This window comes from Trichechus manatus, unplaced genomic scaffold (assembly GCF_000243295.1).
Source record: "Trichechus manatus latirostris isolate Lorelei unplaced genomic scaffold, TriManLat1.0 scaffold00148, whole genome shotgun sequence".
Classification (NCBI taxonomy): domain Eukaryota; kingdom Metazoa; phylum Chordata; class Mammalia; order Sirenia; family Trichechidae; genus Trichechus; species Trichechus manatus.
In genome coordinates this window covers 1,409,012-1,433,504 of record NW_004444084.1, presented here as the reverse complement: position 1 = coordinate 1,433,504, position 24,493 = coordinate 1,409,012, and the positions used below count along the sequence as shown (strand labels likewise).

The 24,493-nt window shown below is 35.5% G+C and overlaps 1 protein-coding gene across 2 annotated transcripts in view; it reads left to right on the top strand.

The window, feature by feature from the left end:
* DYNC2H1 (dynein cytoplasmic 2 heavy chain 1) overlaps positions 1 to 24,493 on the top strand; it is a 376,170-nt gene that overhangs the window by 308,929 nt on the left and 42,748 nt on the right. The window lies entirely within an intron of this gene.

Genomic DNA, 24,493 nt, shown 5'->3' with positions numbered 1-24,493 from the left:
TTACCAGTTGTTCTGTCTCCCACTGGAAGCTCTGTGAAGCTGCTTTCTCGTACCCCCTATTTGCTGGTTTCTGATTGGAGTCCAGGATGGCCGATCCGCACTGCGTTAGCTGGTAGGGGACCTTTGCATGAATCTCTCCTTGCTCTCCGTTCTCTGTCAGTTTTCTCACTCCGTTGGTGTTTGGCTGAGTTCTTTATCTCTTCATTTGATGTTTTAGGGTTTCAGGATTGCTGTTTTCTCTGTTTGGCTTAGTTTTTCAGATCTTGGCTGTGGAGGGACGATGTGGTGCTTCTGCCTACAGCGCCATTTTGCTGGAAGTCTCCGCTTTTTATCATTTTTGAGAATTTTAGAGAACAATCTACAATTTTGGTATAGATGGATCATATTGATGATAACTGGAACTGATACATAACCAAGTAATTTGTTTTAGAGAGTGTCTCCCTTTGGGGAGCTGCTTTCTTCAAATTTTCTTTTTCAAATGGGTACACATTTTTCAAAGTAACCCAGTCCCAAGATGCTGCAGGAAAATTGAATAGAATAAAGAATGGTATAGAAGTAGAAAGACAGTGCATTTCTTTTAGGAATAGCAAATAGTGCATACAGATTAGTTGGGACATGCAATGTATCCCTTTTCCTTTATCGTTTTTGCACTTACTACCTTCTTTCTCTGCTTGTTGCATTTGATTCATATGTAGCCTTCTTTACCACACCAGCTTCTGCTATCATATAAGTAGCTTGATCTGTGTCCTTCTGTATGTAGAAATCTTCATCCATGCTTTTTTTTTAGCAGTACACACACTTACCCACATCTTTGACCTTGTCATCACTCACAACTGCTCTTCCTTTGAACTCCTAAGATATACGTATCACTCTTTGACCACAACTACATGTCACTCTCAAGTTCTCATTCTCTTACACCTTCTGTCTTTTCTTGCTCAGTGTTCTTCTAGTCTGGTGCTTTCTTTCTAGATCCAAGTTCAATGCCCAATTCAGCCTAGAATCCATAGTACATCACTTCATCTCTTTCTTTTCCTTCTTTCTTTTTTTACCTAGCATCTTCAGTATTCTAACTCACTTTTCCTCATGCTTCATCATTCCTGAAAAACTTTGAATTTGGGTCATACACAGGCAGCTGAGCTCTGCTAGTGGTACTTCAGATATAAAGTGTCCAGTATTGGACGGGCCCTGAGTACTGGTCCTATATTCCACAGTGCCTGGTAGAAATCTTCACTACTTTCTTGAGAACTCCGTTCTGACATTCCTCTCCTTTTCCTTAGCAGAATACCTTACTTTTTACTTTACAGAGAAAATTCAGGCTTAAAGATATAACCTTTCAATATCTCTCTCTTCCTACCTTTCTCTCCTACCTATAGACAAATCTTTCTGAACCCATCCTCATATCTTTGTTCTAATATAAAAGAAGTTGGCCTTCTGTTATTGCAGGCTCATCTCTAAACCTTTATACTTGATTCCAAATGCTCTCATCTCTTTAGAGACGTCCTCCAGGGTATCTTCCCTTGTTTTCCTGTCTTTTCATCTTTTCTTCTTACTGTATCCTGCAAGCCTACAAATGGGACTTCTTTGACGGTGTGGGACTCATCTGAGTATTCTCTGGTTTGTAAGATTATTATTAGAGAAAAAAGCGTTGGATCTGAAAATGAGGTTAAAATTATCAGGTAGAGAAGAACCAAGCAGAGACTCTGATTTACTCATCTTTGTATATGCTGTGTATATGGCTGGCACATAATCTATCAATAAATGCTGAAAAGAAGGAAGGAAAGAAGGGAGGGAGGGAGGAAGGAAGGAAAGAGAAGGGAAGGGAGAGGGAGGGGGAAGGAAGGAAAGGAAGAAAGAAAGGAGTGTAGGTGGGAAGGAAGGCGGTAGAAGGCAAGGAGGGAGGATAAATAGTCCGTCAGTGATTTTAGAAATACAGGGATCCTCTAAAGCTCTTTCCGAGCATTGGTGATGCAGTGGTTAAAAGCTCGCTGATAACGAAAAGGTCAGTAGTTCGAATCCACCAGCTGCTCCTTGGAAACCCTATGTGGTAGTTTCACTCTGTCCTGTGGGAAACCCTGGTGGCATAATGGTAAAGAGCTATGGCTGCTAACCAAAAAGGTTGGCAGTTCGAATCTATCAGGCGCTCCTTGGAAACCCTATGGGGCGGTTCTACTCTGTTCTGTAGGGTCGCTGTGAGTCGGAATCGACTCAATGGCAACAGGTTTGGCTTTAAAGCTCTTTCAGTATGTTATAATTGCATGGCTGTGATAATTTATCACTTCATATATTTGTCAGTATTGTTTGCTTTAGATTATTTTTATAAAGGGAAAAGACTTTAATTTTTGTTACTTGCTGCAAAAGGTAGCCTATATTACACCATATGTGTAAGTTAGCTTAATAATTATACTGTGTGCTTATAATGAAAATATATTGATACAGAAATTAATATCCTTTAAAGCAATTTTACATGGATTACTACAATTTTTTTCTGGCATGATTGTTCATACCTAGTATACTGAATACTGGTCATCAAAACTGAATATTTTTTCACAGTGTATAATTGTCTTAAGAACTATGTAGGCACTTAGCCTTAACGTTAATGTTAAAATACCCTCCTAACGTTCAACTTTCAGCCTTAACGTTAGCTTACCGTCTCACCTTCCAGCCAGGAAATATGCAGTATTCCTCACTTCCGCCACTACTTGGGGATATGGCTTTTTGTATTATTTAGTTTTCCTGTCCTGGTTGCTTTTATATGTATATGTGTTTGTGTGTGTGTGTGTGTGTATATATATATATATATAAGTTATAAATGTACAAAGATGTCCACCTCCCGGAGGTAACCTATAACATTTGGGATTTACTTCTCATCTGTTTATTCAAAGATCTGATAGATCCTTTGTTTTCATATATACCTTCTCTATTTCAGATAAAATATCCAGAGTGACTTGTGAAGTTTGGGGAATAATGTAGCTACCTATTTGGGGAAGAAACAGTTAGGAATCTAGGTAGACAAGGGAGTATTAGAAATATTTGCCGAGCATCTGTGAAAATAGCAGCTTTTGATCTCTTATGAAAGTGTGATGATCACACTAAATTCAGACAGGTCCACAGCAGCTTGAGCCCATTCCAGCCATAGTTTAAGATCCCAGGGTCTTGCATTTAGGGATGTAACACGTGAGGGAAAAGAACGGGCTGCTGAGAGTATCAGCTCAATACAGCCTTTGTGTACGAACGAGGAAACAGTGACTAGGGTCAGAGATGACATTTGTTTATTCATCCAGTTCATCAAAAATACTGTAAGTAACTACTTTATTCTAGGCCCTGTGTGAAGAACTGGAGATACAATGGTTAGTAAATAGATATAGTTTTGCCTTCACATAATTTACAGTTTTTGCATTCATTCATTCATTTATTTAGCAATTAAAAATCCTGTAAATGTTATGAAGACTTTCCTGGTGCCAAGCACTGTGCTGAGGTTGCTGAATGTAAAGAGATACACAAACTAGACATACATCCTATCCCCAGGGAACTATCCTTACGGTTTACCAGAAAAGATAGACTACTAAATAAGCAGCAACAGTAAGATTGATAGAGCAAGTACAGTATTATGGGATCAAATAGCAGGAGTACCTAACCTACAGGGGCCAGGGAAGAGATGCTTAAGATGAGAACAGAGTAGTAATAGACCAAGTGAGGAGGAAAAGGAAGAATACGGCAGACAGAGTGAAGGCCAGAGTCAAGAGTAAGCCTTGTGCTTTCAAGTAACTGAAAGCAGAGCATAGAGTGCAAGAAGGAAGGGTGTTCATAAATTAGGTTGCAGAGGCAGAAAAGATCCAAGCTGTGATACTATATTAAGGAGTTAAATTTGATCCTGAGGGCAAAAAGGAGCCATTGGAGGAGTTTAAGGAATGAAATAACATGGTCAGATTATGTTTTAAAGGGATCATTTTGGCTGCAATGTAGAGAGACCCTCAGTCTATTGTATGGCATGTAAAGACTCCCTCTGAATCTTGGTGATTCAGAGAGAGCCAGAGAGCCCCCAGATACCCAAGGAACCTCAGCCAAAGGGAGTCTTGCAGACAGCTGACACTCATTCTCTGGTCTCTGCTCTAGAAGATCCTTTAGAGCAAGGACATTTTTTTTTTAATTGACTGTGTTTGCAATGCCTAGCTTACTGTTGGTTAAATTAATGAATGAACAAACTAATGAAAGAATGAATGAATTGTTGTTGTTATTAGGTACCATCAGGTTGGTTCCAACTCATATTGACCCTATGTACGATAGAATGAAACACTGCCCAGTCCTGTACCATCCTCACAATGGTTGCTATGTTTGAGCTCATTGTTGAAGCCACTGTGTCAATCCATCTCGTCGCGTGTCTTCCTCTTTTTCAGTGACCCTCTACCTTACCAAGCATAGTGTCCTTCTCCAGGGACTGATCCCTCCTGATAACATGTCCAAGTACGTAAGATGAAGTCTCACCATTTTCACTTCCAGGCAGTACTCTAGCTGTACTCCTTCCAAGACAGACTTGTTTGTTCTTCTGGCAGTCCATGGTATATTCAGTATTTTTCACCAACATCATAATTAAAAGGCATCAATTTTCCAGTCGTCCTTATTCATTTTCCAGCTTTCACATGCATAGAAGATGATTTAAAATATCATGACTTGGGTCAGGCGTACCTTAGTCCTCAGAGTGATATCTTTAGTTTTCGACACTTCAAAGAGATCTTTTGCAGCAGATTTGCGCAATGATTTCTTGACTGCTGCTTCCGTGGGCATTGATTATGGATCCAGGTAAAATTAAATCCTTGACAACTTCAACCTTTTCTCCGTTTAGCATGATGTAACTTATTGGTCCAGTTGTGAGAATTTTTATTTTCTTTATGTTGAGGTGTAATCTTTACTGAAGGCCGTAGTCTTTGATCTTCATCAGTAAGCACATCAAGTCCTCTTCACTTTCAGCAAGCAAGGTTGTGTCACCTGCATGTCGCAGGTTGTTAATGAGTCTTCCTCCAATCCTGATGCCGCATTCTTCTTCATATAGTCTAGCTTCTTGGATTATTTGCTTAGCATGTGGATTGAATAAGTGTGGTGAAAGGATACAACCCTGCTGCACACCTTTCCTGATTTTAAACCATGCAGTATCCTCTTGTTCTGTTCGAACAACTGCCTCTTGGTCTATGTACAGATTCCTCATGAGCACAATTAAGTGATCTGGAATTCCCATTCTTGGCAATGTTATTCATAATTTATTATGATCCACACAGTCTAATGCCTTTGCATAGTCAGTAAAACACAGGCAAACATCTTTCTGGTATTCTCTGCTTTCAGCCAAGATCCATCTGACATCAGCAATGATATCCCTGTTTCCACGTCCTCTTCTGAATCTGGCTTGAATTTCTGGCAGTTCTCTGTCGATGTACTGCAGCAGTACATGAATGGAGTAGGCAGGTTATTTTCTTTTTGAACTCGAGAATTATTTTCTTAGCTTCAAGTTTTTCTGCCTTTTCTTCAGAAAATAACCTCTTCTGAGAGTTTCTTTGGTTCCTGATTTTCACTTTGTTTTCCCTATGGCCTGCAACATAACCCCTGCTGCATTCTTCCTCAGTATATGATTCTTCTATTCTAATCGTTCTCTATATTCAGCGTATTCTCTACTCAATTCATAATCTTATGTTGTCAGCATTTGTCTTGATTCCTCTGTCCTAGTATTTTCAACATCTCACAGTTAGATCCCCTGACTCTTTATGCCTGTAATTTTTCCTCCAACCTAGGTCATGAATTGAGTCTATCTAAGCCACGATAGTTACAGGGACCTCCATCTCCATTATTCAGTTAGGCTTGCAGGTGCTAAATGGACCCCAGTGTTCCAGACATGCTTAATGGACTCCTGAACGTCTCCCCAGGATACTTCTACTGCTAAGCAATGTTGGGGCACCATAAGTCAATGGCAAGTTTTATGCTTTATTTTTAGGACTGAGCTTCTACTAAGGTTCCATGTCTTTTGTTTTAAAATGTATAGTGACTTTTTGAACGCCATCCTATTTTTTGGCCTAATTGAAACAAGTGGCTGGTATACTGATATACTGCTGAATCCTGCCACCCTTTTCTTATGTGGAATCTTGTTGTTTATATCAACCAGTACAAACCGGTTTGAAGCCCTGGTTTTCTGTCCATACTCATGCCCTTAGTGATCTCATGTAGTCTCATGACTTTGAGTTCCATCTAAACTTAGATTACTCCCGAATTAATAGCTCTGGTTCTGTTCCCTAACTCTAACGTGTATATCTAAATGTGTGCTCAGTATTTCTGCTTGGATGTTTAATGAAAATCTGAAACTTAACATTTTCAAAACTGCGCTCCTGTCCTTCACCAAAAAACTTGTTCTACCCACAATCTTTCCCATAAAAGTAAATGACACCTCCATCCTTCCTGCGTTTTAGACCAGAAGTCTTGCAGTCATTCTTGACTCGTCTTATACTCTGCATGCAGTCTACCAGAAAATCTTCTTGCCTGTACAATCAAAATATATTCAGAGACACCTCTCAATGCTTTCATTGTTACTATCTTGATTGAAGTCATTGTTAATGCATCCGCGCCCCTAACTAGTCCTGCTTTCCACCTTCGTTCCCATTCTTGTTGATCTTAACCCAGCAGTCTTAAATGTTCTGGTTAAAGCACAAGTCAGATTACATCACTCCTCTCTTGGAAATATTCCTGTGACCTCCCTTCTCACCCAGAGTATCAAAGTCCTTACAATAGCCTACAGGTTCCTTTAAGATAAAGTCCGCATTACCTCCCTGATTTCTTCTCCTATTTTTTTTCTCCCATATTTACTCTGTTCTGGCCATAGTTGCCCCGTTGCTATTCAGTGAACAAACCTAGCACAATCCCTTTCCGGGCCTTTACCCTTGCTGTTTCCTCTGCATGGAATCCTCTTCCCCAGATATATGTTCAAGAAAGCTCTGGGATTAGGTATCCCATAACCATCCTGTTTCAAATTGCAGCCCTGTCCCTTCCCTGGTCTTTTTTGTCCTTCTTCCATGCTTTTTCTCTATAGCATATATCTCCATCTAATATTTTATATACTATGTATTTATTTGTATTGTCTATGTATTCCTTCACTGAAATGGAAACTCCTTAAGGGTAGAGCGTTATGTCTGTTTACTCCTCTATCCAAGCTTGTAGATCAGTAGCTCCCACAGTGGGTTTTCAGTAAATATTTCATGAAAAAAGGAATGATTCAATCAATCATAGGGTTATTCTTGAAACAGCTTGACATTAATCTATCTCTTTCGTGCTTTCTAATCATGATTTAGCCTGCTGAGATATATTCTATACAAAACAAAACAAAACTCACTGCCATCGAGTTTATTCTGACTCATAGCAGCCTTACAGGACAGAGTAGAACTGCCCCACAGGGTTTTCAAGGCTGTAAATCTTACGGAAGCACACTGCCACATCTTTCTCCCGCAGAGCCTCTAGTGGGTTCAGACCGTCAACCTTTCAGTTAGTAGCTGAACACTTAACCACTGTGCCATCAGGGCTCCTTATGTTCTATAGTATCCATGATGTATTTATGAGATTTTGGCTTCTATTTAAATCTACCCGAATAAAGATTATAGTTTAACTTTACACTCTACACTGACAATCTAACACTGAAGACTTGTTTTATTTTCTCTCAAGAACCCAAATCCTAGAAGTAATTTTGTTAAAATTAGATTGTTGATTTTTTAATGTATTTTCTAGGGTGTCTTATTCTATTTTGGAAGATTCTGTAGTATTTTGCATTCCTGGAAAAGGAAACTCTTTATTTTCCTAACTCACCGTAATAACTCTTACAGTCCCCAGTACAGTATTTTACACTTGGTAGAAAATTATTCATAGTAAGATGAGTGTAAACAAAATTGAAAAAGTCTGTGTTGTGCCTTGAAAACTTTCAGTGTCTTTATTTTTACATACTTACTCAGCTAGAAGAGATACCTTGTAGATGTGTTTTGTGTATATATATATATATATATATATATATGTATATTCATCATTCAGGAAATATTTATTGAACCTCACAAATATTTATGTGCCAGCCACTGTTCTAAATGCTGAGGTGAGGAAAATACAAAATTCCTGCCATCAGGAACTCCAGAGTTTAATAAAAGAGATAATAAACACATTTGTTTATATTAGAATTGCATCAAAAATATATTTTGACCAAAATCCTAAGATTTAAGATTAATATACTGCCAAAGGTGAAGCTGGATTAGCATCATCATAGAATAAACTGAGGCCATGAGTATATCTTAAATTGTATCCATTAAAATATAGCTATTACCATAGTAGTTGTATTACAAAATTTTCCTAGTCAAATTTTGTACATTAACAGTAATTTCTCAGCACTCTCAGTTAAATTCCTCCTGTGGCCAACTATCTTGCACATTTGGAATGCTAAACACTAGTCTGTGGTCTTTGATGATCTGGAGTTTATAGAAGCAGTCCCACAAACTATGCTATTTGTACTGCTACAGAAGATAAATCTTGGTCCTAGAAATGTGACAATATAGCAACATAATTGGCTTTCAAGATAACAGAATATTCTCTAAATTTGTATCTGCATCTCAGGTTTCATCACATGCATACTAGTTTCAGCAGCTTCCTGGAGTGGCATAGTAAGAGGATCTTTACAGAAGAAATCATGCAAAGAATATGTAAACTCGTAGGGCAAGTGTGGTTTCTTGAAGAATCAGCAGGTTGTAGCAAACAAACTAATTTCTTGCAAGTAACTAGTGATTGTTAGCAAGATGGCTATGTCAGTACCCTTATTTGCAAAATAGTGTGTCAAAGCTTTCTTGGTTCAAGCAGCCATTTTTACCCTTTAAAGGCTACCATTCTATCTTGTTTGAGCATAGTTTATAAGTATATGATAAGATAGTTGCAGATGTCTCACACGTCATGTAGTTTTTTCCTGGCTAAAGAAGAACAATAAAAGTCATTGACAGTTTTTCTGCTATAGTCAAGAAGTCTGTCCTGTCACAGGCTGCTCCATGAGTCATGATCGACTCCATGGCAACTGGTTTTTTGGTTTATCACATGCTGTGTTTTTATTATTTCTAAACACACAGTGGAAGCTTGTGAACAAAACATCATATGCTTGTGATTCCTAAATCTGTCATCACTTTCACTACACTTTTTCCGTTGTCAGTGATAATTACATGACACTCTGCTTGCAGATTTCCCATTCTATAATGTATCTTCAGTCAGATTGACTTTGTTGTTAGCTATTTGTGACTAGAAATTTCTTACAACCAAGGAAAGCAGTGATTGTTAATTTACATGTTGTCACACTTTTAAAGGACTTTTGGCTGTACATCCATGTCTAATTGATGTACACGATATAAAGGAATATTCAGTAGACTACATAACAATACTACTAATAATATCAAGTTTTTTATACAGTAAAAATAATTTAAGAAAATTAACTTTCAGTAACATGTTTTCTGAAAAGAACCTTGAAAATAAGATTCATAGCTTAGGCAAATCTCAAAACTCCTTTTACTTCATCTCCTGAAAATGATTGGTAATTCACATCAATGATTTTGTCAAGTTTTTTTTTTTTTTAATTCCATAGACTCAAAACATCAATAAGAAAATTTTTCTAAATAAGTATTTGTTTTAATGTCTATTGTCTTGAAATTTGATAAATGAAACAATATTTGATGTACCTAATTTTTCTTTATTTTCTTCAGTCTTTCTATTATTTAAATCTGGAGTGAAGAAGATTTATATTGAACATTTTTATAATTTATAGTAGAGCTTTTTCCTCTTTGAGAAGTTCTGAGATGGAAAAGATGACATTCTGTTGTTATTTCACCCTCACAAAAGTAGAATTATTCCCAAATAAGATTTCTCCTTGAAGGACTCATGGTTAAATAGAACTAAATAACCTACAATTAAGTTTTGGTCTTAAATGTTATTTTATTTAATGTTGCAAATGCTAGTATGCCAAACAATTCTACAAATATTTGAATTATGACTGTTATTATACTTTGTATTATTTACATTTTTATTAATATTACTTGGCTCAAAATGCTTCCAACATTATTCTTTCTATTTATCTATTTTTATTATCTATCTTAATATTTATATTATCAATCTGTTTTCTTATTTATTGAACTATATAAAGTTTTTAGTTTTTTTACACAAAATCCAAAGTTTTCAAAATAATCATTATGTTTTGTATTTTACTCTTACAATAATAAATACGTATCTATAACTCAGACTGAGAGACTTTAATCTGTAGACCACATAAGGGGTTATTTTCACTCCAAGTGGTATATAAAATGAGTATCTATATATGATAGTTAATAATCCAATATTTAAAATCAATCTAAATACATGCCTAATACTATTACTACATTGTTACACTTACGAGAACGAGTAGTAACTTCTGTACTTATACAAATATTGATAAAATTCATTTCAGGAGGTCCGAACAATGTTAAAGTAGACATCTGTTTGTTAGGCCTACCAGAAGGTGAAGACAAATAGCAGATTTTAGCCAAATACTGAAACTGAACTGAACTTTATTTCTCATAGCTATTTATCAAGATGGTATAAAGAAAAATGATACAGATTAAGGGGCTAGAGAGTGACCAGGTTGGGGTACGTAATACTTTCATATAAGTGAGTAGGGAAGGCCTCTTAGGAAGTGATGTTTAAACAGAGACCTGCATGAAAGTGCAAAAACCCTGAGATAGGAATGTACTTTGCTTGTTCAAGGAACATAAAGGAAGCCAGGGTGGCTGGAGTATGTGCATGAGGGGCAGTGCTTCTGGACCAGGGACCAGGACATGTAGGTCCATGTAGGCTTTGGAAAGGGCTTTAGATTTAGTCGGAATATGATGGAAAGTCAGTGGATGACTGAGAGCAGGGAAGAGACCTTATATTTTTGAAAGATTATTCTGTTGGTGTGTGAAGAATAGACTGTTGAGAGGAAGAATGGATGGCTATTTCAAGGAATTATTTATTTCATCTGAGTTGTCAAATTTATTGCCATAAAGTTGGTTATAATATTCCCTTATTATGCTTTTAAAGACTCTAAGATGTGTAGCAATATCTTTTTTAAAAAATTTTTGATAGTGGTAATTTGTGTTTTCAGTCTTTTTTCTTGATTAGTCTTGCTAGAGAATTATCAATTTTATTAATCTTTTCAAAAAACCAACTTCTGTATTTATGAATTTTATTATTATTCCTTTTTATAGTTTTTATTTTTTATTTTTTTACTTATTTGAGTTTAATTTGTTATTTTCCTAACTTTTTAAGGTGAAAAAGAAATGATATCATGGTAAAGGCACTTTAGTGTGGTAGTTGAATTCAGGCCCTGATATCTCATAAATTGTGGCTTTGAATCATGTCAGTGCCAGTTACCAGGTATTCGACTGTGGAAGGTTATTAACTTTTCGCTGCCTCAACTTGTTCATCTCTAAAATGGAGGAGATAATAATAACCCTTATTTCTCAGGATTATTTATTAAATCAGAATATTTGAACCTCTATACCACTGACATTTTGGACAGATAATCCTTTGTTGTGGAGAACTATCTTGTACATTGTAGGATGTTTAGCAACATCCCTGGTCTCTACCCACTAGATGCTGGTAGCATCCTCCCATCCGGTTGTGACAAACAAAAGTGTCTATTGGCATTGCCTTAGGTCCCCTGTAAGCAAAATGGCTCCAGTTGAGAACCACTGCGTTAAATGAAATAATTCTTATAAAGTACTAAACACAGTGCCAGCCCCATAGTAAGAACTGAATAAATGTTGCTTATTATTTTTTATTAGGGACTTGTTAATTCAGTTCTCTACTCTCTGTTCATCTGGTTCAATTTAGAAATGAATACAGGAGTATCTGGAAGGATGGATGCATTTTGTATCTGTTAAGCAATCCTCATTATGTTTTTAGCCGAGTTTTTGATTAAATGTAGATGACAGTGAGTTTTAGATTTTACTGCCTATCATGGATTGAATTGTGCCCCCCCAAAATATCTGTCAGCTTGGCTGGGTCATGATTCCCAGTATTGTATGATTGTGTACCATTTTGTAATGTGATGTGATTCCTTTATATGTTGTAAACTGTATCACTATGATGTAATAAGATAGATTAATGACAGTTATACTGATGAGGTCTATAAGATTAGATAGTGTCTTAAGCCAATCTCTTTTGAGATATAAAAGAGAGAAGTGAGCAGAGAGACATGGGAACCTCAGACCACCAAGAAAGCAGTGCTGGGAGCAGAGCACATCCTTTGGACCTGAGGTTCCTGCGCTGAGATACTCCCAGACCAAGGGAAGACTGATGCATCACAAGGACCTCCGTCCAGAGCTGACAGAGAGAGAAAGCCTTCTCCTGGAGCTGATGCCCTGAATTTGGACTTGTAGCCTACTGGACTGTGAGAGAATAAACTTTTTGTTAAAGCCATCCACTTGTGGTATTTCTGTTATAGCAGCACTAGATGACTAAGACAGAATTTGGTACCAGGAGTGGGGTGCTGCTCTAACGGATACTTCAAGTGTGGAACCGGTTTTGAATCTGTGAATGGATAGAGGAGTGGCAGCGGCAGAGGACCAGCAGCAGCAGAGAACCTGCAGCAGCAGAGATGCGGTAGCGGCAGAGAACCAGCAGCAGCAGCAGTACCAGGAGACCAGTGTGAGATGGCACTGGAGCCGAATGACAGAGCGACAGAGCTGAGTGCCTGTGCACCAGCGGCTTCCTGGTGGAGTGGGGTGCCTCTGAGCACTTATCGGTGGAGTTACAGAGCTTTGGAACACTTGCCCCAGCAGAGCAGATGGGAGTGTGAGGCCCAAGGGCCAAGAGGCCACAGGAAGGAGAAGCTGAAGAAACAAGGAACACAAGAAGCCGAGCTGCCTCAGTCTGAAAAGGTATGGTCATGACCTCTGGAGTTACAAAGGGTGGAGCCATGGCCTCTGGTGTTTCTAAGGGTGGAGTCGCACTCAGATGGACTAGGAGAATGGGGCCACCTAAAGCCGAGGGAACAGAGTTGCTGTCCCAGGGGGCTGGAAGGCGCCTCTACTCAGAAGCCCAGGGCCGAAGCGCCTCTACTCAGAATCTGGAGAGTGTGGTGAATACCTAGAAGCTATAGGGCAGAGCCATTGTGTAAATTGTCTCAGAGAACAGAAGATTATTTGCAAAGCCTTGAAGGCTAATGTAAAGTGTTCTGCTGGCTTACTTGAAGCCTGTTATCCCTTCTTTCCTTCCAGTTTCTCCCATTTGTAATGAAATGTCTAGCTTGTGCCTGTTCTGTCATTGTACCTTTGGAAGCAGATAACTTGTATTCTAGATTTCACAGATGAAGAGGAATTTTTAGATTTTGGACTTGGAGTTGGTTTAAGACTTTTGCTATGATACGATGGGGCAAATATGTTTTACATGTGGCAAGGACCTGAATTTTGGGGGGACCAAGGGTGGAGTATCATGGATTGAATTGTGTCTCCCAAAAATATCTGTCAACTTGGCTGGGTCATGATTCCCAGTATTGTATGATGGTGTACCATTTTGAAATCTGATATGATTTCCTTATGTGTTGTAAACTCTAGCACTATGATGTAATAAGATGAATTAGCGACAGTTATATTGATGAGGTCTACAAGATTAGATAGTGTCTTAAGCCGATCTCTTTTGAGATATAAAAGAGAGAAGTAAGCAGAGAGACATGGGAACCTCAGACAACCAAGAAAGCAGTGCTGGGAGCAGAGCGCATCCTTTGGACCTGAGGTTCCTGCACTGAGATGCTCCCAGACCAAGAAAAGACTGATGCATCACAAGGACCTTCCTTCAGAGCTGACCGAGAAAACCTTCTCCTGGCGCGGATGCCCTGAATTTGGACTTGTAGCCTACTGGACTGTGAGAGAATAAACTTCTCTTTGTTAAAGCCATCCACTTGTGGTGTTTCTATTATAGCAGCACTAGATGACTAAGACACTGCCTAAAAGGAGGACACCTATTTTATACTGCAAGTTAAATATGTCTATTTGACTTAATAGATAATCAAGCCATGGCACACATGTGAATGGAAGGCCTCCTATCTCCTTGAAGGCAAGAGAAAGGCATAGCCCAAAGACATGGTCAAAACTCTTCGTATAAAAGTGTTTAAAATCTGTTCTAAGATACAGATAAATGGGTGATTGAGATCCCTAAAAAGCTCTGTTTAGTATAACATGACCATATACATGCAAAAAACACTTTACTGTTGTTTAAAAAACTATTAAAAGCTTGGAGACATCTACCTTATACAGTAGCTTTAGTTTAATTAACCTGTAACCTTTCTCCTGAGCAAAAAAAAAAATCAATTGTTTATTGACTAACTCAATATTGAACTAGTCTTTGTATTAAAAATTGATTATTTTTCTGTTTTCTATAGCAAGTTCCCAAATCTTCATTTAAATAAAAAATGGCATCTGATCATTAAGAAAGGACCCACAAATAGAGTAGGTAGAATAAATTCTTGGTTTACCACCTTAAAAATTAAGTACTATGCCAAAAGTCCATTTCTAATAATCTTGTTTCTCATGGTAGTTCAGGTTCTATGTGAACTCTGTCTGGACTTACTATACCAGCTTAACTCATTCCTGTCTCTGGAAAAGCCAGAGGAAATGGTGAATAAAAAACATAAATAAATCAAATTTTATTTCTGAAAGTATTCTTTGCAGAGTGGTAAAAGAACATCAGAAGGTTCAATTGAATAATGGCGCTTCCTTGTGTCAAACATTGAGCCTAGAAACCCAGATATATATATAATATATATACATATATATTTTAATTTACAAATATCATAGATTTGAATTAACTCTACAGTATTGTAATAGGTGGTTATATTAAGGGTTGTTGTGTGCCATCTAGTTGATTCTTACTAAGGGTAAGGGAAGAGTAAAGTCCCTTTTTTAAAGATGAGATAAGATGTATTATGTTTCCAACCACACAAAACCATGTTTCTTAAGTTAATGAAGTTTAAACAAGCTAACAAAAATCAGTCCATTTGAGACATCTCTGGAGGCTAAAATCTCCCCCAGATCCATTATACAGCTTGAGGTTTTTCTAGTCAGCTATACAGTGTGAAAGGAGCCCTGATGGTACAGTGGTTAAGTGCTTAGCTGCTAACCGAAAGGTCGATGATTTGAACCCACCAGCTGCGCTGTGGGAGAAAGATGTGGCAGTCTGCTTCTGTAAAGATTACAGCCTTGGAAACCCTACAGGGCGGTTCTGCTTTGTCTTCTAGGGTTGCTATGAGTCTGAATCGACTCGATGGTAATGGGTTATACAGTGTGAAGGACAGTTAACAAAACTGAGTCAGAGAGTGGTTAAGATCGAAAGTATCTGAGCAGTTGACTTTAATTCATAGAATTAGAAGAAATAAGCCTTCCATGTATCTGTCATGCTCTTAGCAAATTCATAAATGAAGTAACTTTGTCCCAGAATCTGCATTCATTACTAGATCACATGGCAAGATTAATTCGTAAGTCAGCAAACTCTCCTTGGAAAGCTATGCCTTAAACATATTATTTATTTGGGGAAAAAAAAAACATAATTTCTCTCATGGATTGAATTGTGTCCCCCAAAAATATGTGTCAACTTGGTTAGGCCATGATTCCCAGTATTGTGTAGTTGTCCTCCATTTTGTGTTTGTAATTTTATGTTAAAGAGGATTAGGGTGGGATTTTAACACCCTTACTAAGGTCACATCCCTGATCAGTGTAAAGAGAGTTTCCCTGGAGCGTAGCCTGCACCACCTTTTATCTTACAAGAAATATAAGAGAAGAGAAGCAAGCAGAGAGTGGGACCTCATACTGCCAAGAAAGCAGCACCGGGAACAGAGTGCGTCCTTTGGACCTGGGGTACCTGTGCAGAGAAGCTCCATGACCAGAGGAAGATTGATGACAGCAACCTTCCACCAGAGCCGACAGAGAAGAGAAAGCCTTCCCCTGCAGCTAATGCCCTGAATTTAGACTTCTAGCCTACTTGACTGTGGGAGAATAAATTTCTCTTTGTTAAAGCTATCCACTTGTGGTATTTCTGTTATAGCAGCACTAGATAACTCAATTTCCTTTGCTTTTTACCAAGCACTGTGCTAAATATAAATGCTATGAAGGTGACATGATTCATATCATCAAGAAGCTTATACTCTAGTAGAGGATATAGGAACCATACCCAAATGACCATAATAAAAAAGTGATACATGCCAGAGAGACTCGAAGTGCTTTTGCGATTTCAGATGAGCAAGTCATTACTTTGGCTGTGGTAAGTAGACATTGACAGATAAGGGGGAGAGAGAATGGTGTTGTTATGGACAGAGGGAATGGCATAAACAAACAGCATACTTAGGAATCTAAAAAAAAAAACCTAAGTGATCTAGGATGAGTGGATGAAAGAGTTGAGAAGTCATACAGCCAGATAGGTCAGTTTGGGTCATCTGTTTTTGTTTCAACCCTCTCAGTAATTTTCATTATTCCTCATGCTCAAATGTAAACCCATTTTCCTTATTTTATCACTAATGGACATTGAAAACAGCTGCTGACCATGCTCTTTGAAATATAATCTTGAGTGTGTTTAAGGCTATTATTAAAATTGCCTTTGTTCTTTGAAATATTTAGCCATAATGCCTTTAGCCTTTCTCCGCGCTTAATTAATGTTTTTTGTCTGAATCTGATTTAAGTTCCGGACATCCTTCTTAAGTTGCAGAATCCAATCCAGAAATAGTGGCTTCCAGAACAAATAAGAATAGAACATAAAATAATTTTAAAGGTTAAAATTTTATATTCCAAATTAAATAACTCTTGGTGTAGTTAAAGGGGACAGAGGAACTTTAATTACATAGTGTCAGTAAATTGCTTGACTACTTATTTGTTCATTGCTTAAATGATATTAAAACCCACTTAAATACCTCACGATTAAACTATATTTCAAGACTAGCAGACACATTTTCTTCTTTTATAGTCATAATTCCTATAAATATGCTAGGATTTATATTTGTAGTTGCTTTTCAATCTTTAAAATGTCTTTCTCAAATTTCATTATTTTTAATACATGTATCAAGTATATTTGATTTAACTATTCATGGAGGCTCAACAATTCCACCTAATTATCAAGAGTACTTTTAGTCGGTTTTTTTTTTGTTTTTTCTTCCCTAAATTGATCCATTGTTTAAAGAATGAGAATAGGAATTGCCTTACTTTCCATCACATAACCACTGAGCTAAGAGCTTTATTCATTCATACACCAAAGCCACACACTGAATTTTGTGTTTATCAAATGTTGCCTACACATGTGGTAATTATTATATTATCATATTCATAAATTATTCATGGTCATATATAACTAGAATATTGTTTATTTTTAAATAATAATTATAAAATAAAAATAATAATTTTGCCAAGAATATAAAAAAGCATGATTTGGGTCAGGAATCAATAGTGTGGTCTTCTTTGTTCCTTCATCTAAAAAATTAAGTTCCAGCTAAAACCAAATTGAAGCCATAATTTTACTCATTAAATTCTATTTTGCTCAGCCAGAAACCCTGAAATTTTCCCCTATAAGTTATGGCAATTTATAAGGTCATATTTTTCCAAAACAATATTAAAATAGTAGCATATGTACAAAGTGATATTTATTTTCAGAGTCAATTAAAAGGAAAAAATTGTCAGATTGTCTGTAAAAAGCAGTCTCAACTATGATGGCTATAAGACAAGTGCTGTAAATCTACCCTACTACCTGTGGCCATTGAGTTGATTCTGATGTGTGACAGAGTAGAACTACTCCTTAAGGTTTTTTTTAGCTGTAATCTTTATGGTAGCAGATTGCCAGGTCATTCTTCCATGGCGCCACCGGGTGGATTTGAACCACCAGCCTTTGGTTATTAGTCAAGTGCAAACTATTTGCACCACCCGGGACCTGCACTTTAAATATAAAGATACAGACAGGCTAAAAGTAAAAGAAGGATGGAAAAAGATATGCCATGCTTACGCTGGTCTAAAGAAAGCAGCATGGCTATATTAATATCAGACAAGAATGTAGAGCAAAAAATGTAATCAGCAATGAAGAAGGTTATCTTATAATGATAAAGGAATCAAGTCATCAGAAGGATATAACAACAGTAAATTTTTATTCATCTAATAACAGAACTTCAAATACATGAAGGAAAAACTGATGGAACTGCAAGGAGAAATTGATAAATCCACAATTAACACGTCTCTCTCAATAATTGACAGAACAAGTAAACCAGAATTTAGTTAGGATATAGATAAGATATGAACACTATCAACTAACTTAATTGACAGTTACAGAACATTCTGTCCGCCAACAGCTAAATACGCATGCATTCTTTTGAAATGCACAAGAGAACGTTTACCAGGGTGGATTGTATTCTAGGCCATAAAACTCATCTCAATAAATTTAAAATGATTCATATCATATGAAATATATTCTTTGACCACGATGAAATTAAGTTAGACATCAATAACACAATGATTTATGAAAAATTCCCCAAATATTTGGAAATTAAATACATACTTCTAAATAACCTATGGGTCAAAGAAGATATCAAAAAGGAAATTGGAAATTTATTTAACTGAATAAAAATCAAAACTCAATACATAAAAATTTGGGATATGCTGTGAAGAGCTAGTCATTTTAATTAGATGACATTAATGGATAGAAACTTAACTACAAAGTATTCAACACACATTTTTAAAACTTCTTTAAAGTTGATAGGCAAAGTAACCTTATTGATGGAGTACATGAGGCAAGAAATTATTTTTTTTAGAATCATATAATCCAAAAAATCATTAGAGCTCCAGGAACCTAGTCCACCTCAATCTTATCTCTTGAACTCCAAATATTATATCTTAATCTCAAAAGTCACTGACTAAACTTTGAAGAAAGGACTTAATTTCTTTTTTTCCCCCTCATGATTAATAATATAGCTAGTAAACCTAATTCACAAGATTTGAATAATGATGATGTATGCCCAGATTTGGGTTTAAGAAAAATCAGACTTGCGGAATGGGAAATATTTAGTAGTACATCCACTATTCCTGGAAGTTGGTGCAACAGACTGTAGTAAGAAAGATCTCGTCTTTAATTATTAATTCTGAGGCTCTAATTCCAATATGATTCCTGTTAATCTACCTTGCTGATGAGCTGCAGTTTATTATCTGTTCATCCAGTGAATTCCTAAACTTGTTATACACAGGCTGTTAACATGCTAATAACTTATTTATTTCATTCAAAACAGTGACTTAAGGTACTTCTTTTTAATCTAGATAAATTATATTTTAGTTCCAGATAAACTTATTCTCAGATTCCTAAGCCCCTAAATTTACACTAAATAATTTCGAAGAAAAGATGAAGAAATATAAAAGATGGCATTTTGTGAAGAATGATTGCCTAAATTATTATTTGTTGTTGTTATTAGGTGCCCTCAAGTCAGCTCTGACTCATAGCAACCCTATGTACAGCAGAATGAAACACTGCCCAGTGCTGAGCCATCCTCACAGTTGTTATGCTTGAGCCCATTGTTGCAGCCACTGTGTCAATCTTCTCATTAGTTGTCTTAAACACTTTTTTTTTAAGGAATACATTAAAACAAAATAAAATAGCAAAGGTTTATTAATGTGTTGAATTTTACAGTGCAAAATTGCTATTACATATGAATGAAAGCAGTCATTAACTAGTAGTCTACAGGCCAGAAGCAGCTGAAGTGATATATTTTGACATATTTTCTTTCATATTTTTCTATGCATTCAAATAATGTTTTTACATAATTAGGTTCATACTATATATACATTTTTACATGCTAATAAATAACATTAGATTATGAACATTTTCTGTTGTCATTAAATATTCTTCAAATATCCGTTTTTATTGGCTATGTAAATTTTCATTTAATGTGCTATGATTAGCTAACTTGTATATTTATTTCTAATTATTATTTCTAATTTCTTAATATTATAAATAATTTAAAATGAACAAACCATGTCTGATGATATATTTCTGAATCTCTGGTTATTTCCTTAATGTAGATTCCAAGAAAAGGAATTACTGAGTAAAAGGATTTGAATATTTTTAAAGCTTTGACACATTTTATCAGATTGTTTTGTAGAAATAGTCCCAATATACACTGTTACCAAAATTTTGTCCATTTCATTGCACCCTTATCATCATTTGAACATTATTATTTTGATTGCCTAAAAGTATATCTCAGTTTTTTAATTTATCAACTATTGAGGATGGCCTTATCTTTCACATTTGAATAAATGTGTAAACAGTTTGTTGCCATAGCTTTAAGATAATTTAGTAGTTTTCATATTTGTAGAAAATATCTTCCCAATTTTGTTTTATTGCCTTTTACTTTTATGATATTTTTATATATACAAAATTTTTATGTATTTTTTTTAAAGAAAGTCTGCCACTCTGTGATCAGATAGATATTTTCCTTTATTTCCTCCTGATGTTAAACTTATTATTATTATTTTTACCATTCATTAATCTTTGAATAGCATTCTACTTTGAATGTTAGGTAGCATAGTTTTTGTTTAGAATATGAATTGAAGATGGAGCTTTTTTCTTCCCCAGACAGTTAACATTTTTTCCTAATACTTTTTATTGAATGTTTTTTTCCATTCTTTGGTGATCTGTGATGCCATCTTTAAAATATATTAAATTCTTACTCTTCATTATGATCAGAGACTGAGACACAGTTTCTACTTTGTGTCTGGATATATATTATATTTCATAAATGTCTCTGATCATAATGAAATTTTATTCTCTGGGGTAGAAGTGATATATTTGGATTTACTCCTATTATTTAATTGTTTCTGTATTTGTGCTTTTTGGCTATTGGGTTTTTTAACAAAATATTAATTATGTGCATTTAATTTTGTTACAATAGTAATTTAGATTTAATTTTATTTTTTAACTGATTTCATTGCTTATTAGCCAATAGCTTTAACCTCTGATTTCTGCATCCTTAAGAACCTTAGTTTTGATCAATCTGTAAAAGAGGTGAATAACATTTTTGGTAGTGTTCAAAGAAAAAAAGATACAGAGGTGATGATGTATTTATTTTCTAAACTCTAGCCTATATAAAACTGTTATTCTGTTATATTCACAAATGAATATAAATTTCTTGATGGAAAGGCCTTTTTCCTTAAAGAAATTGTGTGTATGTCTATCATATTCTGGCATTAACTTTACAGATAAGTCAGAAAGATTTTCTGTCCTTTATGGATAGCTTGATTTTACTGTCTTGGCAATCCTAGGATATTTTCCATTTTTATTTGTAATTTGAAAATATGGTTTTAAAATGTATAGAAATATGTTTGGAGAGAACATATGATTAAATTTACAAAAAAGATGGTGAGTTCTTTTAAGAATCTATGGATGCTGGATTGTTTCCCTTCCCCAACTTCCGTTTTCAGAAAGAATTATTTAACCTTGTCTTTATTTCTTTTATTTTTATTTGAGAACTTTTTATTTACCGTGCCTACTATCTTTCTTTTTTCTTCTTCTGCATTTGGGGAGCTTCTTATGTTTCAACTTGAAACTTTGAGTTTCCACAGTGCCCATTTTTTCTTTATTTCCAATGTGAATTTTAATTTGCATTTCTTTGCAGTTCCTTCTTTACTAATTGAGCTTACTTTCATCCTAGGGTTTTTTTGTTGTTGTTGTTGTTCCAGCTCATCATATTATCCTTTCATCTTTGTCTTTTCTTTCCTCAAAGATTCTTTTCTGTGTCCTTAGAGTCTAGTATATCTTTTTCTACTGTGAATGGCAAATAGTTTTAACTTTTTCTAAATTTTAGTTTCTGTAAAAAATAACTTTCACAAAGCAGCTTATGCTTTTGATTTCATGTTTAAGAAACCTTTTTTTTACTTTGAAGTAAAAATATTCTCTTATATTTTAAAATTTAAATGTTTTACTTTTGTCTTTTAGATCTTTTGTCCTAGTGAATTTTTTTTGTCTGTGTTGTAAATTTATTTACACATGGGGATAAGCAATTACCCAGCATCACATATTGAATAGTCTGCCCTTTCCCTATGAGTTTTTAGTGGTGCTTTGGTCATTTTCAAGTATAGGTTTAAGTTTCTGAATACAGAGCTGTGACTGTAACCGTCTACCCTCCTGGGTGCATAACTTCCTAGGCCATTGCCCAGGAAGAAATAGGCAGCTTTTTTTTTTTTCCAGCTGTTTTTCATATGTAGGATAACCCTGCCCCAACATTGACCTTCAGGCAGTGAGCCTCATTCTAGTCACCAGCCTCCTATGGAATATTTCTTGTGCCCATTGCCTTATAGGAGTGGAACTCTCATTAGATACTACTCATTTCTTATACAGTGAAACCTGTGAGAGCTGGAACTCGATGGGACTGCCTTGTTTTTCCAGGTCTTGCAAGTTTTCTGCCTTTGACAGGGTGCAGTCTTACCATTTTTCTGTCACTCATTTTAGTGGAAAATATTCGATTTTCCTTCTCTGACAGGTTTCCACCTTACACGAGTTCCAGCTTTTGCTGGTTTTACTGTATAGTTTTGAGATTACTACCCCTTGCCACAGTTATTTGTGCATGTCTCATCTTCCTTAATTCTTTGCATTCAGAACTATCTCTGAGTGAGTGAATGAATGTCGTTTGAATTCATTGATTCTACTTCATTGTCAGTACTTTTTTAAATAAAATATTGCAATGTTTTTAAATAGTGCCATATCACCTGGGAAAAATCATTTACTTATGATGAGGGGACTATACTAAATGATATTTATAATTCTTACCAATTTATAAGTTCTACTGCCTAGGATTCTAAATGTATATTGTATATCTTTATATCTGTATGTATATCTGTATGTGCAATTCTCATTATCATTATCACAGTAATTATGTTCTATAAAATAGCCGCAAATACTGAATCATTGATTCAGGGGAAGTACAAGGTTAGGTTCCTGTGAGCCCTTGATCACATTTTCTTCAACAGACCAGTACATAATCTTGTTTTATCTGTGTTTCTGCTTTAAGAAACACAGATAAATTAACACTGATAATTAATTAATTAACATTGATAATCACAGCCAACAGCACTGTCTTGGTAGGGCCTGAATGAAGCTTATCTAACGCAGGCACATCACAGTCTCCTTGTGCTTAGGACCATTAAACAGTACTTCAGGACTATGCTTGGGGCAATTTTAAACAGCAAAATCACCAAAAAAAAGCTCAAAATGTGAAAAATGTGACATCGTATAGGCCTTAAAAAGGACACTTGTTTACAGTATAAGAACAGAAACAAGGCACAGCATCATCTTGTTTGAATGTGGATATGTGCGCACGGGCAACTGAAATTTTTTGCCACTCTGCGCATGTCTGAGAATGATCCATAAGGCACCTTTAGTATTGATTTGGGGGTTAGAAATAAATTTTAGCAAGTTAGTGAATTTGCAGGTACAGAATCTATAAACAGAGGATTGATTGTATATGTTTTTTGAGGAAATTCGACAAGATCACTCAACCCAGTAAGTTGTTCAATTCTGTTAGCTATTTATTTGCTTATCTCCATAATCATATTTATTATCATCATTAGAAGAATTATTGGTATATGGTCTCATAATCATAGGATGGACCAGAGGTCTTATGTTAATCTCAAATCCAATTTTAAAAGGGACCTGGCCCAGGACCAAGAGTGGAGTAAAGAAGAAACATTTACTGAGAAATACTTGCCAGCTAATCTGTCAACAACTTTGTTGAAACCCCAATTCATATGTGTATAATTCTGCTTGTTTTTAAAGATTAGGCTGTTTAAGTCTTTTATTTTCATACTTATAAACGAATGTAAATATAGTTCTTAAAAATAATAAAATGTACTTGTTGGTTCTTCACTGTTTGCTGTTCAGAAACATTGTACACATTAAAAGAATCTTTATTATTCATCTTATCAAATAATATTTTTGTGTTAGCCTACCTTTAAGTTTAATAGACTAACAAGTTATTTTTCCCTATGAACAGTTTTGCTAGAGGAGTTTTTTCTCCATGGCTGATTATACTAATTCAGACTTAATGAAGAGAAACTCTGATTATCAGCCATACTCTAATTTTTAATTAATAGAAACACATGCACATCTATTCCTGGCAGAACTCTTTTGGAGTTATTTTAATTGAAAATTAATTTTAAGATATATTAGTGAAATAATTGTATAATTTTAAGTATTTATGTAATAATAATTATTTAAAGGAGTCCTGGGTGGTGCAAACGGTTCAGCACTCAACTACCAACAAAAGGGTTGGCGGTAGCTGTTGTAAAATAATAGGAATAAGTATATGTAATAAAAAGTGTCCTGGAAACACAATTTGTTGATTATGCATAGCTGATGAAAATAGAAAACAGATAATTTAATAAAAAATTAGATAATAGGGCACTATTACAAAATTAGATAATAGAGCACTATA